The sequence below is a fragment of the Aotus nancymaae genome, unplaced genomic scaffold (assembly GCF_030222135.1).
Source record: "Aotus nancymaae isolate 86718 unplaced genomic scaffold, 86718_ANA_hifiasm-v0.15.2.pri h1tg000003l, whole genome shotgun sequence".
Lineage (NCBI taxonomy): Eukaryota > Metazoa > Chordata > Mammalia > Primates > Aotidae > Aotus > Aotus nancymaae.
The window spans coordinates 73,552,406-73,570,109 of NW_026988414.1; the positions used below are offsets into that span (position 1 = coordinate 73,552,406).

At 46.2% G+C, this 17,704-nt stretch overlaps 1 pseudogene; it reads right to left on the reverse strand.

Annotated features, from left to right (window-relative positions):
- Window positions 1–9,308: 9,308 nt before the first annotated feature.
- Window positions 9,309–9,668, reverse strand: LOC105720876 (small ribosomal subunit protein uS10-like; annotated as a pseudogene).
- Window positions 9,669–17,704: the final 8,036 nt, after the last annotated feature.

Below are 17,704 nucleotides of genomic sequence, written 5' to 3' on the forward strand. Positions count from 1 at the left end.
CGCGAGAAGGAAGACGCGGCCGCCCCAGCACCTTGCAGGAGCTGTCCGAGGTGCTAGTTCCCGGGCCCCTGCCGGGTCAGGTGGTTGACGGACACCTCAGGGACAACAGCATGGCGAGTAGGCGGAAGGAAGAGACCTAGAGATGGGAGTCTGGCACCAGCAGCCAGAGCCTCAGCTTCCACATCTGTAAACTGGGGAGAATAACCTCCCATGCCGATGCCAGGAGCCTCTGGGACGTGCCAGAAAGGAGTGAGAAAGAGCAGGAGAGCGGAGTACGGTGACTGCGGAAGGCCCTTCAGCTCTGCAGACGCAGGGGGACAGAGAGAACAGAGGACGGAAGATTGGAGATGATACACAGACAAGGACACATATACACGGAAAGACAGACGTAGAACTACGAGAAGGAAGAGCCGCAAACACAGAGACAGAGACACACGGAGAGAGAGACTGAGATGAGAGATCAAGGCCTGGAGAGAAAAAATACATGGAAAGATAAGATGGGTAATGGAGGATAGTGAAGCAAGAAAGAGACGGGAAATAGGGACAAATTACGCAAAGGAACAGGGAGAGAGAGGAGAGAGAGAGAGAGAGGCTGTGAAAAAGAGACTCAGAAAAAACAATAAAAGAGTGCATATGTAGAGATGAACACCCAGAGAGTAGAGGCCAGGGTAAATGTTTAAAAACCCAGAACGTTGGAGGGTTGAGAGAGACCCACTTGGAGAGATGGGTTGGGAGTGAAGACAGGCTTTTTATTGTGATTGGTGTTTACATAGTAAACCTCCTGTGGGATCTCTACAGCCAAGGCCACCCTCTTGCTGCTGGCCAATTTCTCCTTCCCCCACACCATACCCTCCACTCCTACCTCCCACCCACACCATCCTAGGCCTGGAAGGGGGCCTCAGTGGGTGAGAGACACTGCAGAGATTCTTTGCCTAGAATAAGGGCCCATTGTCTGGCTGCAGCCTGCCAGGAGTGGGGCCTCACTCCCACAGCTGGCAAGAAAAGGGGGTGGGAGTGAAAAAAGGCAGACAAGAACTAGTGTGGCAGAGGGGAAATGGAGGGAGAGAGCCTTGGTGCCTGGGAAGGGCTGAACAGGAAGCATAATCCTGCCACAAGGCCAACCAGGAAGGAAGGGTCCTGGGCTCCAGGTCAGGACAACTGGGTTCTCTGTCAGTCCTGTCTCTGGTTCACCCACATGAACACTGCTCTCTGTCCCTGCTATAATACAAGCCAAGGCTGATTTACGGAGCTGTGGAGAGGAGCCAATTAGATGACAAACGGAATGTTTACTTAATAGGCATTTGCTGGTTACCTGCTATGAGAAGCAGGATACAGCATTCAAGAATATGAACCTAGAAGGCAGATCTTGCCCCTTCCCTGCAATGTGAATTTGAGCAAGGTACTAATCCTCACTGAACCTTAGTTTTCCACATATGTAAAATAAGGATGATGCGTTCCTGTGAGGATGAAATGAATTAACATACGCAGACACATGTAACATATGGGACTGCCTGGCACACAATAATTATTTAATCCATCTGTAAATGGATGGATGAAACCATTTTTAAAAATAAAAAATAAAGTATTTAGGCCGGGCATGGTAGCTCATGCCTGTAATCCCAGCACTTTAGGAGGCTGAGGCAGGTGGATCACTTGAGGTCAGGAGTTCGAGACCAGCCTGGCCAACATAGTGAAACTCCATCTCTATTAAAAATACAGAAATAGCCAGGCATGGTGGCGTGCACCTGTATTTCCAGCTACTTGGGAGGCTGAGACATGAGAATTGTTTGAACCCAGGAGGCAGAGGTTGCAGTAAGCCAAGATCATGCCACTGCACTCCAGCCTAGGTGACAGACCAAGACTTCATCGCAAATAAATAAATAAATAAATAAATAAATAGAAGTATTTAATGGTTCTAGCTCAAACTGTGTGGCAGGCACTGGAGACATGTCTTTGTGTTGGTGGAGGGCCGGAGTGAGAGAGCCTGTGCCAAACCATGCAGTAACACATTTCAAGCTTCTTTGCAGATGTGGAGAATGTCACATCTGCTCATATGCCATTATTCAAAGCAAGTCACATGGGAAAGCCAAAAATTAATTTATGGGGGCCAGGGAAATATGCTACCTATACAGGATGCCAGGGAAGTCGCATGAAAAACGGTGGAGACATTTAATCTCATTGGAGAGGAGACAAATAACTGGAAGCAGGAACCCAATCAATCAGTGTTCCACAGGGCCAGCTCCAGGCTGCTTATCTTTCCCTGCCTACCTATGTCTGAATGAGTCATGTTCATCCAAGAGTCTCTGGATGAACATGCCAGTAAACAAATGAGAATAGGAACATTTACTGAACTTTTAATGTCTGAGTGAGATGCTAAACTGCATGACCATTCTAAGAAATAAGTGCTATTGTCCACATATAGATGAGACAAGTGAAATTTACAAGTGGTAAAGTGATCTGCCCAAGGAAATTGAGTGGATAGATCTAAGAAACAAAAGAACCACTATCTTTAGGCTGGATTTCCCTGGAAGCAGACACAGAGATAAGGATGTTCATACAAATGGTTTATTTGAGAGATGATTCCAAGGCTAGTAGGAGAGAAGAGGAAGTGAAACAAAGAAATGAAGAAAAGCAACATAAGGTGCAATCCTGAGCAGGTTACCGCTGTGGACAAATGGGGCTTGATTGTATTGGGCATCTCTGGGAGAGTGAAGAAGACCATGTACTCATCCCACTGAAGCAGTGACAACACTGAGGGTTTCTTCATTAGTTGAGAGCTGTTCCTGATACCTCCAGCCTGCCAGTGTGCCTTCTGAGCAGAGGGCACCCTCAGGCAGAAAATCCCAGGGGCTTGCAGTAAAAAGTCATCAGGAATGGCTAAGGGGGTATGGGAAGGGCACTGTGTCCTGACATCTACTACAGCCAGGACATAAACCCATCAGCCTGACTCCTGAGCCACACTGTATCACCTCCAAGGTAATCCTGTTAATCACGTTATCATCCATGCTGTTAGTCCTGTGCAAGTTTGCAATATGGAGTCTTCTTTCTTAAGAAAGAGCCTCCCGCTGGGCACAGTGGCTCACACCTGTAATCCCAGCATTTTGGGAGGCCAAGGCAAGAGGATCGCCTGAGTGCAGCAGTTTGAGACCAGCCTGAGCAACGGAGTGAGACCTCGTCTCTATAAAGGAGTTTTTTTAATTAGCTGGGCATGAGGGCATGCTCCTGTAGTCTTGGTTACTAGAGAGGCTGAGGTGGAAGGACCACACTGACCCTGAGATGTTGAGGCTGCAGTAAGCCATGTTCACCCGCCACTGCACTCCATCTTGGGTGACAGAGTGAGATCCTGTCCAAAAAAAAATATGTAGAAGGAAGGAAGAGAGGGAGGGAGGGAGAAAGAAGGGAGGGAGGGAGGGAAGGAGGGAGGGAGGGAGGGAAAGAGGGAAGAGAGAAAGAACCTCCTGCTTCCTCCAGTCTCCCATGCTCCTGGTCCTGTGAGATGCCACCTCCCTGACACTTAGCTTGTATGCATGATTGCACAGCACTGAGCATACAGGGACACACATTCTTGCTGCAGAGCCGTGGAAATGTCAGATCAGCTCATCCAGCAGTGAGCAACCCTGAGGCTCAGAGAGCTCACCCTAGATTGTACAGTGCTTCTCCTCCTTACACCGCTCACGCTGTCCCTTCTCGCCCAGACGGGAAGCTCCCCAAGACAATCCACAGATTGCAAGAACATACTTGCAAGTCGCATATATGAAAAGAGACTTGCACCCAGAATATATGAAGAATTCTTACCACTCAATATTAAAAAGACAACCCACTTAAAAATGTACAACGGATCTGAAAAGAAATTTCTCCAAAGAGGATTTACAAATGGCCAGTAAGCAGATGAAAACATGTTCAATATTATTAGTCATCAGGGAAATGTAAATCAAAACCACAATAAGATATCACTCTATATCTACTAGGATGACTACAATGTAAGAGACAGATAATACAAAGTATTGGCAGGGATGTAGGGAAATCAGAAAGTTCATACATTGCTGATAGAAAGTAAGATAGTGCAGCCACTTGAGAAAAGAGTTTGGCAGTTCCTAAAAATGTAAAACATTTTTAAATGAGTAACCATTTGACCCCGAAATTCTACTCCCAGGTATATACTCAAGAGAAATGAAAACACATTCACAAAACAGCCAAGAATATTTGTTGTGATTTTATTCATAGTAGCTAAAAACGAAACAACCATCAAGGGAATGGATAGACAAATCATTGCATATTCATACAGTGGAATATGACTCAACAATTACAATGAATGAACCGCTGATACAACACATGGATGAATCTCAAAAACATTATGTTGAGCAAAATAAGAGAGACCAAAAAATACAAACTATATGATTCCACTTATATAAAGTTCAAAAGCAGGAAAATCAATAGGATAGGAGTCAGAATAGTGGTTGCCGGTTGGAGAGGTGTGTAGATTGACTGGAAAGGGGGAAAATAAAATGTGTGGGGAGGGGAGTGATAGAAATATTCTAGATCTTGGCTGGGCATAGTGGCTCACCCCCTGTAATCCCAACACTTTGGGAGGTCGAGGCAGACAGATTACTTGAGGCTAGGAGTTTGAGACCATCCTGGCCAACATGGTAAAATCCCATCTCTACTGAAAATACAAAAATTAGCCAGGTGTGGTGACAGGCACCTGAACTCCCAGCTACTCAGGAGGCTGAGATAGGAGGACCACTTGAGCCTGGGAGGCAGAAGTTGCAGTGAGCTGAGATCGTGCCACTGCACTCCAGCCTGGGTGACAGAGCAAGATTCCATCTCAAAAAAAAAAAAAAAAATCTAGGTCTGTTTGGGGTGATAGTCACAATTGTATAAAATTATCAGAACTTAGCTGGGCACAGTAGCTCACTCCTGGGAGCCGAGGCAGGTGGATCACCTGAGGTCAGGAGTTCAAGATCAGCCTGACCAACATGATAAAACCCTATCTCTACTAAAAATACAAAAATCAGTTGAGTGTGGTGGTGGGCCGCTGTAATTCCAGCTACTTGGGAGGCTGAGGCAAAAGAATCTCTTGAACCCAGGAGGCAGAGTTTGTGGTCAGCCAAGATCGTGCCATTGCACTTCAGCCTGGGCGACAGAGCAAGACTGTGTCTCAAAAAAGAAAAAAAAAAACAGAACTCATCAAACTGAAAACTTAAGATAGGTACAATTTATTGTATGTAAACTAGAACTCAGTATTGTCATTTTTAAAAGTCAGGAGGAGGCCAGCAATGTGGCTCACGCCTGAGACCCCAGCACTTTGGGAGGTCGAGGCAAGAGGATCACTTGAGCCCAAGGGTTTCAGACCAGCCTGGGCAACATGGCGAAACCCCATCTCTACCAAAGGAAAAAAAAAGTCTGTCTGGCGTGGTGGCGCATGCTACTCAGTAGTCTCAGCTACTAGGGGTCTGAGGTGGGAGGATCACTTGAGTCCTGGCGGTCGAGGATGCAGTGAACCGTGATGACACCACTGCACTCCAGCCTGGGTGACAGGGTGAGACCCTGTCTCAAAAAATATATGTACATATATAGAGAGAGGGGTCCCTGGGGCAGCCTGAGTCTAGAGAATAAGGACCCCACCTTCTACCTCTTGCAATATATCTAAAAAGAGACTTGCATTTAGAATATATGAAGAATTCTTACAACTCAATAATAAAAAGTCAAATAATCCACTTAAAAATGCACAAAGTATCTGAATAGAAATTTCTCCAAAGATTTACAAATGGCCACCCTTCACTGCTTCTGCTTCGCTTCCAACAGCAGGACCTCCAATAGACCACTTGGGGGCGCCCATGCCCGCAGAGCTAGTTCTCCACCAGCTAGGTGGCTCTGTCCACAGCTGGAAGTGCTGGGCGCTAGGCAGCCCGCTGGCCTGCACACAAGCCAATTTCATTGCCACCTCTTGCAGCTTAGCCAGGAGATCTTAACATGGAATCCAGAACACTGCCCACTTCTTACTGGTTGAGTTAAAACAGGAGTAGTGGGCTGGGCGCAGTGGCTCACACCTGTAATCTCAGGACTTTGGGAGGCCTAGGCGTGTGGATCACTTGAGCCCAAGAGTTTGAGATCAGACTGGGCAACATGGCAAAAACCCACCTCTACTAAAAGTACAAAAATTAGCTGGACATGGTGGTGCACACCTCTAGTCCCAGCTACTCAAGAGGCTGAAGGGGGAGGATCACTTGAGCCAGGGAGGTCAAGGCTGCAGTGAACCATGATTGTGCCACTGAACTCAAGCCTGGGCAACAGAGTAAGACTCTATCTCAAAAAAACACAAAACAACAGCAACAAAAAAACACAGGAACAGTGCGACCAGGAGTGCCCATCCAAATCTGCTCCAAGTAACTGCTCAGAAAGAAAAACCCCCTCCACAAGTCCCAGCCTCGGCCTGGCCGTGGTGAGCACTAACCCCAGGAAATGGCCAAGCCCCTGGATACCAAATATTCCAGTTCTCACCCCTCTAAGCACTTGGATACAGTGCAAAGCCAGTCTTGCTTCTACTTCCGCCATTTCTCTTCCTTTTGACACCCTCTGCCCTGGCAACGTTGCCCCTTCTCAAGTCCTCAGCTACCTCCCCAGTGCTGGGTGTTCCCAAAGCCCTGTGTCTGGTCTAGATTCTCTTCTGCACTCCAGCCCATCCCAAATCAGAAACCTAGATCTTTTTCCTATATCTATACCTCCTCCTGTGACCCTTTCCCCAAAGATGGCCCTATCATAGTAATAAGACATGGGTATATCATGCACCTCCTGATAGAATTCACTGATCTCTGTAATATTTGTGCATAAAATGTGTAATCTCAATCTTTTTTTTTGTCAGACAGAGTCTTACTCTGTTGCCCAGGCTGGAATGCAGTGGCACAATCTCGGCTCACCACAACCTCTGCCTCCCAGGTTCAAGTGATTCTCCTGCCTTAGCCTCCTGAGTAGCTGAGATTACAGGCGCCCCCCACCATGCCTGGCTAATTTTTGTATTTTTAGTAGAGACGGAGTTTCACTCTGTTGGCCGGGCTGGTCTTGAACTCCTGACCTCAGTGATCTGCCCGCCTCAGCCTCCCACATGAGAGGGAGAAAACATGATGAGATGTATTCTACTACTACTCATGAGAAAACATCAAACTCCAGTGGAGGGACATTCTGCAGAATAACTCATCAGTGCTCTTCGAAAACAGCTACATCAGCCCTTAATTACCCATGCCAGCCTCCTGGAAGTTAAGTCCTTTCAATTCTGCGTCCCTATTTCTTGGAGTCAATCCTTTTTTCCCCTCTCCATATCCACAACCCTATTCCATCATCTCTCACCTATGTGACTACAGTATCTTCCCAAAAGAATCGCATCCTCCAGTCTTTCCCTACCTGACACCCACCCAATCATTCTCCAAGCAGCTGAAGGGACCTTAACCATGTCACACCCCAACTCAAGCCCCTCCTAAGGCTCCCCACAGCTCCTGAGGACACACACCCTCTCCCTGGCTTGGCTCTCAGCCCTCCTGGTCTGAGCCATGGCCACTTCTCCAGCATTTTACCCACACCTTCCCCGACAAGCACTCCAGCCACCCAGAACTGCCTGCAGATCTATGTATTTGGATTCTCTTTTACCTCCTTGCTTTTGCTCATGTGGTTCCTTCTGCCCAGAACACCCTCTCTTCCCATCACCTGACTCCCATCTTTGTCCCTTTGTCCAGATATGTTTACTCTTCCAAGGTCTAGGGTCCAGAAAACCCTTTCCAGTACAGGCTGCTCTTTCTCCACTCTCCAGATGCTCCAGGAGGCAGGAGAAGCACCCCATGACCACTGCCCTCAGGCACATCATGACCTGTTTCTTTTTCGTTGTTGTCGTTGTTAAGGCGGAGTCTCTCTCTGTTGTCCAGACTGAAGTGCAGTGATGCGATCTTGGCTCACTGCAGCCTCCCAAGTAGCCGGGATGACAGGCGTGCGCTGCCACACCTAGCTAATTTTTGTATTAACAGTAGAGACAGGGTTTTGCCATGTTGGCCAGGCTTGTCTTGAACTCCTGACTTCAGGTGATCCACGTGCCTTAGTTCCCCAAGTGCCGGGATTACAGGCTTGAGCCACTGCACCTGGCCTGCCTCCCATTGTTTCTGACAACAGCTGGGGTTTTGCTCATGTTTTTCCTTTGGCTGGCTGATTCCTACTCATTCTTTGAGTGCCCACATAAATCTCACATGCTTTGAACACCTCCCTACCTCTGCTTGGTCTCAGTTCCCTTCCTCCCTGCCACCCAGTGCTGTATTTTTACCTCAGTTCCTGACTCCACATGAGACTGTGAGCTCGGGGGCAGGAGGGAGGGTCAGGCTCACCATGATGGTACTGCTCACCATCACCCCAATGCCAGTATCAGGGAAAGGAGTCCTTGGCTGAGTGATGTGTCATAAATGTTTAACAACCAGCTCTTTAGGGAAAAATGTGTGTGTGTGTGTGTGTGTCTATGTATACATATTAAAATATGTGCAAATACATTTACTATAAATTTTACTGATAGGATGGTTAACACAGAACTTACACAACTTCCTTTATTGTAAATTCCATATAACCAATTGATTCTCACAGAATGCTGTCACTGGGTTTTGCTGAACTCATATCTATGATTGCAGTTGATGAATGAATATAGGTAATTCACAAAACAATAACTCAGTGGGCCAGGCGTGGTGGCTCACACCTATAATCCCAGCACTTTTGGGATGCTGAGGTGGGTGGATCACAAGGTCAGGAGTTCGAGACCAGCCAGACCAACCCCGTCTCTACTAAAAATACACACACACAAAATTATCTGGGTGTGGCGAAGCACACCTGTAACCCCAGCTACTCAGGAGGTTGAGGCAGGAGAATCACTTGAACCCGGGAGGTGGAGGATGCAGTGAGCTGAGATCATGCCACTGCACTCAAGGTTGGGCAACAGAGTGAGAATCCATCTCAAAAAAAAATAATGCAGTAACTCAAGCTCTGTATCTGTAGTGTCAGCTTATTTCTCTGGTGTAAATATGTCCACCACGGCTGATTTTGAGTTAATAACATGATGCTACTGAATGCAGAGCTGGGCAGAGATGCACCATTGCATACCATACAGATGCAAGAAACAGAAGTAACTCCAAGAGCATGAATAGCAGTAAGATGTAGGAAAGTTCTTAGAAAGTGATGTGTTTTGAATATTAATTACCCTTGTTTTAATATACTTTACTTAATTGCAAGTTTATATAATTACTTTTTCTTTAACAACTGGTAATCAATTCATTAAAATTGTTGACTTAAGCATCTGCAATGGTGACTTCCGCTTACACTCCTGGCTCAATACTGATGGAAGTAATCTGCTTAACAGTCTCAGAAGGACTGTGCAAGTCTGTGAGTTGCTTGTGGATTCTCATCTGGAAACCATCCCGTGTCTTAGAACCTTCACCACAAGGAGTTTTTCTTGTAGTGATTCTCAGAGTCTTGGTGAGCATTTAAACTGGTCCTTTCAGTTTGAGATTATTTTCCTTTGCTCCTCTGATCAAGTCAGCACACACCTTCTCCAGGGATTTTATCTTTTGGCTCGTTAGAGTGATTTGAATTTGGTGAATTGCCCCCTCCAGCTCCACAGGTGTTTGTCCAGTATCCTTAAAAGCCATGGCTGCTGCCCGGCTTCCTGACCGACAGGTTCCTTGGAGAGTGAACAGTGGTGTGTCAGCGACAGAAGCATACAGATCCACAACCCACAAAAACTGCGACTGTGTCTTCCTCAAAAAAAAAAAAAAAAAAAAAATCACTTTTTTTTTTGAGACAGGGTCTGTCTCACTTTGTCACCCAAGCTGGAGGGCAGTGACGTGATCTCAGTTCACTGTAACCTCCACCTCCCAGGCTGAATCGATCCTCCCACCTCAGCCTCCTGAGTAGCTGGGATTTCAGGCGCCCACCACCACATCCGGCTAATTTTGTTTTTTTGTTATTGTTATTGTCGTTGTTGTAGAGGTGGCGTTTCACCATGTTGCCCAGGCTGGTCTCGAACTCGTGGGCTCAAGTGATGTGCTTGTCTTGGCCTCCCAAAGTGCCAGGATTACTGACATAAGCCACTGCACCCGGCCTTTATAATTGCATTTTAATAATGGCAATGCATAACAACCAGCCCACAAAATCGCAAATTTAACAATTGGTTCTCCTGGCCCAGTATGAGCTGCTTCTAGCGCACCGCTGCTTGGACACCTGCCCTCAATTTCCTCTCCAAGCCCAATCTTCCTGCCAGTCATCTAGGAGACGTCTGAGTTGATGGGATGACTCACCCAACACCTGGGGTTTGTGGTTCCCCCTCAACTCTGGGGACCTTTGTCTCTCCTTCAGTCACCCGCCTGCTCCCCGGCCTCATCAGAGGTTTTGTCGTCACCAAAAACTGTTTCACCCTTCCTGAGTCACACCTTCCTCTCTTGCTTCTGGACTACAGCGTCCTCTTCTTTCAGTGTTCTCAATACCCCCATGCGTGTCCTTCCGCCTTGAAGAACACCGCTACCTGACCCCTCTCTTAGCCTCTGTTTGTTACTGGCTTTCTCCTGATCCCTGGAAGGTCCCTCCTCCCTGCCTTTCTTCTACTGGATTGACATTCGAGCCTTTCACCCAGGTATATAGTAGGTGCACAATAAAGCAATTCACATTTACTATTATTTCAGTAGGAGCTTTCTTACCTGACGCAATTGAGACCAGAAGTTGGTCAATTAAACAAAAAAACAGTAAGTTTAAAAGGATCATTAAAAATGATATGTGGGGCCGGGCGCTGTGGCTCATGCCTATAATCCTAGCACTTTGGGAGGCCGAGGTGGGTGAATCACCTGAGGCCAGGAGTTCAAGACCAGCCTGGCCATCATGGTGAAACCCCATCTTAAAAAAAAAAACAACAAAAAACAATACGCACACAAACTTCTAGATTTCCACATTCTATAAAGTGCCTAAGAGCTTCAGGAATCTTGCAAAGCAAGATTGAGAATGAGCTTGAAGAACACCATTTCCCAGCCCTCACATGATCTCTTCATCAGCTTCCTCCAGATACCTGGATCATCCCTCCTCCCTCCCTTCCTTTTCCATCTACTGGATCTACACTGAAAATCCAGTCTGAGTGCAGACTCTATAACATTTCCCCAAACTTTTCCAGCAGTCTCTCCAAACCAAATAGTTATTTTGTAAGTTTTTATGTTTTAATTTTCTTTTTCTTTTTTTTTTTTTTGAGATGGAGTCTCGCTCTGTCACCCAGGCTGGAGTGCAGTGGTGCGATCTAGGCTCACCGCAACCTCCACCTCTTGGGGTCGAGCAATTCTCCTGCCTCAGCCTCCCGAGTAGCTGGGATTACAGGCATCTGTCACTACACCCAGCTAATTTTTGTTTTTCTTTTTGTTATTTGAGACAGAGTCTTGCTCTGTCACCCAGGCTGGACTGCAGTGGCACCATCTTGGCTCACTGCAACCTCCACCTCCCAGGCTCAAGAGGCTCTCAAGCCTCAGTCCCCCAAGTAACTGGGATTACAAGCACCTGACACCACACCAGGCTAATTTTTGTATTTTTAGTAGAGATGGGGTTTCACCATGTTGGCCAGGCTGGTCTCGAACGCCTGACCTCAAGTGATTCTCCCACCTCGGCCTCCCAAAGTGCTGGGATTACAGGCATGAACCACCTCACCCAGCCATGTTTTAATTTTTTTCTTTTTTCTTTATTTTAATTTTATCACAGAAGAAGGATTTAACTATGTTTTAATTTTTAATTGTTTTTTACAATACATACTGACATTCAGTTTTTAATTTTCTTTATTAATTTATTTATTTTGAGATGGGGTCTCTGTTGCCCAGGCTGTAGTGCAGTGGTGTGATTACAGTTCATTGCAGCCTCAACCTCCTGGGCCCAAGTGATCCTCCCACCTCAGCCTCCTAAGTAGCTGGGACTACAAGAATGCACTACCATACCCAGCTAGTTTTTTATTTGTTTTTGGAAAGACGGAGTTTTGCTACGTTGCCCAGATAGGTCCCGAAGTCCTCAAGTGATACTGCTGCCTCAGCCTCCCAAAGTGCTGGGATTACATGCACGAGCCATGGTACCCAGCCCAGTATTTTAATCGTGGTTAAAATTATATATATATATTTCTATATATATGTTTCTATACATACATATATATTACCATCTTTATTTATTTTATTTTATTTTTATTTTTTTGAGATGGAGTCTGACTCTGTCCCTAGTGCAATAATGCAATCTTGGCTCACTGCAACCTCCGCCTCCTGGGTTCAAGTGATTCTCCTGCCTTAGCCTCTCAAGTAGCTGAGATTACAGGTGCACGCCACCAAGCCCAGCTAATTTTTGTATTTTTAGTAGAGATGGGGTTTCACCAGTTTGGCCAGGCTGGTCTCAAATTCCTGACCTCAGGTGATGTGCCTGCCTCAGCCTCCCAAAGTGCTGGGATTACAGGTGTGTGCTCCCGTGCCTGGCCTGTTTTTATTTTATTTTTGAGACAGGGTCTCGCTGTTGTTGCCCAGGCTGGAGTGCAGTAGCACAGTCACGGCTCGCTGCAACTGGAATCTGCTGGCTTAAACGAGCCTCTCACCCCAGCCTCCCAAGAAGCTGGGACTACATGCTCGCTCCACCACGCCTGGCTAATTTTTGTATTTTTTGTGGAGACAGGGTTTTGCCATGTTGCCCAAGCTGGTCTTGAACTCCTGAATTTAAGCGATCTGCCCTCCTTGGTCTCCCAAAGTCTTAGGATTACAGGCATGAGCCACAATAAGGCCTGACCTTATTTGTCTTTTTGTAAACAGCTTTTTTTTTTTCTTTTAAGCAACTACCCTTTCCTTTTTTTTTTTTTTTAATAAGACAGAGTCTCATTCTGTTGCCCAGGCTGGAGTGCAGTGGTGCAATCTTGGCTCACCACAGCACCCATCTCCCAGGTTCAAGCGATTCTCCTGCCTCAGCCTCCCGAGTAGTTGGGACTACAGGCATGTGCCACCATGCCTGGCTAATTTTTGTATTTTTAGTAGAGACGGGGTTTCACTATGTTGACCAGGCTGGTCTCAAACTCCTGACCTTGTGGTCCCCCCGCCTCAGCCACCCAAAGTGCTGGGATTACAGACGTGAGCCACTCACTGCTCCCAGCACAACCACCCTTTTCAAAACTTTCTAAAGTAGTCAACTTGGTTTTCATAGAAATAACAACTCAATTTCCTTCTGTATTCATATTTCTATGGTTTAGTTATGGCTTTGTTAAATTATGTAATTACAAAAACATGCAACAGGCATAAACAGATTTGGGGATATGTTAGTCCAGGTCCTCAGAGCAGGTGGGATCCCAAGATAAAATGAAATATGCAAGATATTTATTAGGGGAACCATCTGTTAGAGAAAATGAGGAAGGGCTGGGCATGATGGCTCACAGCTGTATTCACAACACTGAGAGGCTGAGGCAGGATTGCTTGAGGCAGAAGTTCCATATTAGCCTGGGCAACATAGCCAGATCCAATCTCCATTTTTAAAATTAATTAATTAATCTATTTATTTAGAACTAGAGTCTCACTCTGTCTTCCAGGCTGGAATGCAGTGGTGTGATCTCAGCTCACTGCAAACTCCGACTTTTGGGTTCAAGTGATTCTCATTCCTCAGCCTCCACAGTAGCTAGGATTACAGGTGAGCCCCACCATGCCTGGCTAATTTTTCTATCTTTAGTAGAATGGGGTTTCACTATGTTGGCCAGGCTGGTCTTGAACTCTGGGCTTCAAGTAATTCGGCCTCCCAAAGTGCCCATCTCTATTTTAAAAAGAGAGAAAAAATGAGGAGGGAGTGAAGAGAGGTTGGGAGAGACATGAGAGCATGACAGAAGTCTGACTCTTGAGTGCGGAAGAGAGGAAAGGAAAGAAGTTGGGTGGACACCTCCTCTTAAACTGCAAGGCAGCTCTAAGAAAAGTGCTCAGCAAGACCACTGGCGCATTCTTCACTTAGAGTCATCCATCTTTCACCCCTGTCCCAAGAATGAGCCTGCCTTAGTATCTCATTCATGCTCAGTCGTTAGCTGGGAGCAGTCCGTGGAAAATCTGGCCTTGGCATAAATGCAGTGATGCATTTCAGAGCCAGCAGCTGGAGTCCTTGGTTAATTATACTTTCTGCAGTCAGAGATTTGAAAAGCCATTCTCATGGCTGCCACAGGTAACAAACACAGCTGATTCTTTGCATATCAAGTGTGGCTTAAGCTTGGCTGCGTATAACAGAAAATGCAAATATTAAATAGCAATGCCTTAAACAAGATAGCTCTTCTTGTTCTCACATAATGAGAAATCCAAATAGGTGACTTGGCTCGGTGACTTTAAGATACAAGGTAGAGGTCTCTGAAATTCTGTTGGCCTTTCCCTGAGAGGTTTTCTTTTTGAGGGTGGGGAGTTGACAGAGTCTCACTCTGTCATCCAGGCTGGAGTGTGTGATCTCGGCTCACTGCAACCTCTACCGCCCAGGCTCAAGTGATTCTCCCACCTCAACCCCCCAAGTGGCTGGGATTACATGCATGTGCCACCAAGCTCGGCTAATTTTTGTAATTTTTGTAGAGACAGGGTTTCGCCATTTTGCCCAGGATGGTCTCAAACTCCTGAGCTCAAGCAATCTGCTTGCCTCAGCCCCCTAAAGCACTGGGATTACAGATGTGAGCCACTGTGCCCAGCTGCCCTCAGAGTTCTGAAAGAGCTTCTCAACTCCAGCCATCATGGCTGCATTGCAAGAAGCTGGAAAAAGGAAGGGCAGAGGGACAATGGACATGCCGGCTGAGTCTGCGTCCCCATTTAATTAGCTTTCCAAAAAGCCCTATCCAACCATTTCTGTTTATCTCTCATGGGCGTAAACTGTCACACGGTCACTGCTGTTTGGCATGGAAGGCTGGAAAATGCCTTTTAGCTGGGCACACTGCCTCTGTCAGTAAAATCAGCGTTGTATTAGTAAGAAAGAAAAGGAGCTGAGTGGGCACCAGTGTGTCTGCCACACTAGAGAGCAGCCTGCTACCAAGTGAGTGCTTTCAGGTGGCCTTGAGCTGCATTTCATGTGCTGGCTGCAGAGGCAGTGGAGAGCTCAGCTCCCCCCGTGACTCAGGGCCTCAGGGCCTCGGGGCGGTGATGTGCACACACACTGGCTTGTTTTCAGCTCACTAAAACGTGACCTCCTTGAACAGGAACCACTTTTGTGTTGTTCACTGCCATAAACCCAGCACCCACAACAGTGCCTGTCATGTGATGGAGACAATATTTTGAATGAATGAACATAGAGAATTAAGCTCAGGGCTCTTGGAGTACGTTTGAATTCGAGTTGCTGGCCTAGAAAAAAAAAAGAGAATTAAGCTCAGGGCTTTAAAACAAACAGACAAACAAAATAAATGAATAATGATTCACTATTGTATCCCACATTATAGCCTATGCATCCTCTTAATAAACTTCTATCTACATTGTGGGGGAGCAATGAAAAAAGAAAAAAGAAATAAATAAATAAACTCCTATCACCTATTATTGGAAACAGATGCTTGATGCCACAAAGAAAAATTAGCACTGAGACAAAGGATTTTTCAGCAAGGAAATTTTTACTTCCTGGATGGCAGGAAGGGCACCCTCGCTAGCCATCATGCCACAAGAGTACAACGAACAAAGAAAAACACACAAATTTATCCCTTACGCATTTGGGGTCATCCTTACTGCTGTGTCTGATCTCCATTGGCTGGAGCCAGAACTCACAATCTAAACTAAAACCCGATGGGCTAGTAACTTAAAACTTTTCTAAACAGGTAAGAGCCATGGAGAGCTGGGACATGCCTGTGAGCACGTCCAGCACAGATATCTTGGTTAAAGTACAAGGACATAGAATGTACTACGTGCCTGTAAGCATGGCATGTCTAACAGCTACATAGGATAGGGCTTAACAGAGTTATTAGCACACTTTTTCTTTAACAAGAAAGGAAACTTTAAAAAGGAACTTTTCTACTTCCCACAGCTATTGTCCTTCCACGTGGAACCTGCAAAAAGCCCGCTGGGGATAATTCTTCCCCAGTACTGCCCATTCTGCTCACTCTCTGCAGGGGGGTGCATTTACTAACGTGCTCCTGTATCCCTTCCTCCATCGACCTGTCTCGGAGCAAGACATGTCTCCCCTTCCTCCATTCGACCTGTCTCAGAGGAAGACATGTCTCCCCTCCCTCCTCACAGGCTAAGGCCAGCCCCATAACTGCGCTCTGATTCTCATTCTTTCTCATCTCCTCAGGGGTTTTGAGCTATCAATTATTCTTTTTCCTCATGCTGTCAACTTCTTGTTTCTTTTATTTATCCTTCAAGCATCTCCCAACAGAAACAACAAAAAACTGTGATCCCTCTGTTCACCCAAGCCATTCTTTAACTCCTATGCCTGGAAGATTTCAGCTATTCCCAAGGCAGTAAATACCCACCAGGTGCTGAAGATTCTTTGATCAATCAGAGTTCTTGGTTATAAGTGTCAAGAAGCTGCTTCTAGCTAACGTGAGCAGAAATGGTATTTAGAAAACATAAAACTAGGCTGGGTGCAGTGGCTCACGCCTGTAATCCCAGCACTTTGGGAGGCTGAGGCAGGTGGATCACCTGAGATCAGGAGTTAGAGACCACTCTGGCCAACATGGTGAAACCCCGTCTCTACTAAAAATACAAAAAGTAGCTGGGCGTGGTGGTGGGTGCCTGTATCCCAGCTACTTGGGAGGCTGAAGCAGGAAAATCACTTGAACCTGGGAGGCAGAGGTTGCAGTGAGCGGAGATTGTGCCACTGCACTCTAGCCTGGGCGACAGAGTGAGACGCCATGTCAAAAGAAAGAAACAAACAAACAAACAAACAAAGAAATAGAAAGCAAGCAAGCAGAAAAGAAAGAAAACATAAAACTAGCTAGCTCTCTCACTCTGACTCAAGACCCATCAGTCATAACTCTGGTCATTACCTGGCCTCCTGTGGTCCTCTCCTTGGTCTGTAGTCACTCGAAGGATGTGACTGCCAGGCCCTTCAACAGTTTATCCATTGGTCTCTTGTGAGCTAATTGGCTATACATCAGCCTCTCTTTTGTGGGTTGTTGATTTTGTGACCTTCATACTTAAATAGGAAAAAAATATTACTTTCCCTGCTTGACTTTCAATTTTAGAAACTGAAGCTAATTTTCACCAGTGTTATGGTTTTCATTTTTTTCTTTCAAGGATCTGGATGCTGTGTTCTTTTATTATTACATACAACTTACTCTTTGAACATGTGTCCTGGGGGGGAGAAATATATATATATGTATGCTTTATATATATATATATATATATATGTAAAGCTTGCTCGGAGCCTTCAGTCCATTGCAGAGAAGTGAGCTGAGCTGAATGCCACTGTGGGGCTTTTTTTTTTGAGATGGAATCTTGCTCTGTCCCCAGGCCGGAGTGCAGTGGCGTGATCTCATTTCAACCTCCACCTCCCCAGTTCAAGCAATTCTCCTGCCTCAGCCTCCTGAGTAGCTGGGACTACAGGCACCCGCCAGCACACCTGGCTAATTTTTTGTATTTTTAGTAGAAACGGGGTTTCACCATATTGGCCAGGCTGGTCTCAAACTCCTGACCTTGCAATTCACCCGCCTCGGCTTCCCAAAGTGCTAGGATTACAGGCATGAGCCACCGTGCCCGGCCAAGAGTCC